This window comes from Mandrillus leucophaeus, unplaced genomic scaffold (genome assembly GCF_000951045.1).
Source record: "Mandrillus leucophaeus isolate KB7577 unplaced genomic scaffold, Mleu.le_1.0 Scaffold164, whole genome shotgun sequence".
NCBI lineage: Eukaryota > Metazoa > Chordata > Mammalia > Primates > Cercopithecidae > Mandrillus > Mandrillus leucophaeus.
In genome coordinates, this window is record NW_012101632.1 from 24,119 (window position 1) to 26,090 (window position 1,972).

Genomic DNA, 1,972 nt, shown 5'->3' on the forward strand with positions numbered 1-1,972 from the left:
GCCACCACGCCCGGCTAATTTTTGGTATTTTTAGTAGTGACGGGGTTTCACCGTGTTAGCCAGGGTGGTCTCGATCTCCTGACCTCGTGATCCTCCCGCCTCGGCCTCCCAAAGTGCTGGGATTACAGGAAAGTTTTTAGCTTGGAAATCCTCACGTGTATTCATGTTAAAGTTTGCAAAGAGTGTGCTGGCTGCCTGGTGCGTCACAACGTATCACAGCTTCCCTCCAATCCCCTGCTGGCCCTGCCCTTAATAAGCTCACAGTCCGACAAGGGAGCTGTCCCAGGTCTGTGTGGGACACAGGAGAAAGCCCTTGACTGAAGGGTCAGGGGGATTAGATCCGAGACATAAGGAGCTCATTCCAAGTGTGAGAAAAAGGAGGCAGTATCAATTAGGAGACAGGAGGAATTTCATGGGTCTCTGCCTTATTTTATGGGAGGCCGGGGGGGTAGGTCAGTTCAGGCAGAGGCAGCTGTGTGAAGGGAGGTGGAGAAGGGGCCCTGGGTTCTTCATTCCTGGGTGAATCCCCGGGAGTTCATACTGAGACAGAGCAGAAGCGGGACCTGACTTCAGCTCACCCCAACCAGGGCATTCTTTTTTTTGAGACAGTCTCGCTCTGTTGCCCAGGCTGGAGTGCAGTGGTGCAATCTCAACTCACTGCAGCCTCTGCCTCCCAGGTTCAAGCAATTCTTGTGCCTTACTCTCCCGAGTAGCTGGGATTACAGGCTTGTTCCACCACGCCCAGCTCCTCACCACAAGGGATCCGCCCGCCTCAGTCTCCCAAAGTGCTGGTATTACAGGCGTGGCCCACTACGCACCTGGCCCAACCACGGCATTCTTTCCCGCATTCCCAGTCATCACCAGACCCCATACCATGACCTCACCAACGTCATCATGTGGAAACATGCCTTTTACTTAAGAGAGTCCCAGGAACTGACCTGAGGAGATCCAAATATCAAACCAAGGTTGTGGAGTGTCCCACCTCGGGAAGCAATGCTGAACTGATTGACAGCCTTGTTGCCACCCGCCAGACCACAAGGTGGCCCATTACTCAAGATAACCATGGCAACCAGATAATGCCAACCTGCATACCCTCACCTACTTTGCCCAGCCCAGCCTGCATGCCCTACCCCTGATGTCAATTCCCACGCTTTGCCTAATAAAAAGCCTTACTGGCTCTTTTCAGAGAGTCAGATAGAAAAATCTCAATCTCTCTCCCTCTCTCTCCCCCTCTCTCTCATGCTGCCTCCTTGATGTCTGTGCATAAGCTCCAATGAAGGCTTGTTTAGGAAAACTCGTTTAGCCTCCTGTCAATTCCTTCCTTCCTTTCTTTTCTTTTCTTTTCCTTTTCTTTCTTTCTTTTTCTTTCTTTCTTTCTATTTCTTTCTTTCTCTTTCTCTTTCTTTCCTTCTTTCTTTTCTCTCTCTTTCTTTCTCTCTCTCTTTCTCTTTCTCTCTCTTTCTCTCTTTCTTTCTTGACAGAGTCTCACTCTGTCACCCAGGCTGGAGTGCAGTGGTGCTATCTCGGCTCACGGCAACCTCTGCCTCCCGGGTTCAAGTGATTCTCCACCTCAGCCTCCTCAGTAGCTGGGATGACAGGCACCCATCACCACGCCCAACTAATTTTTGTATTTTTAATAAAGATGGGGTTTCACCATGTTGGTCAGGCTGGTCTCGAACTCTGGACCTCAAGTGATCCTCCCTCCTCGGCCTCCCAAAGTGCTGGGATTACAGGTGTGAGCCACTGTGTCCCGCCCTCATGTCAATTTCTGTTCTTTTCTTTCTTTCTTTCTTTTTTTTTTTTCCAGACAGAATCCTGCTCTGTCGCCCAGGCTGGAGTGCAGGCGCGATCTCAGCTCACTGCAACCTCTGCCTCCCAGATTCAAGCAATTCTCCTGCCTCAGCCTCCTGAGTAGCTGGGATTACAGGTGCCCACTACCATGCCCAGCTAATTTTTGTATTTTTAGTAGAGA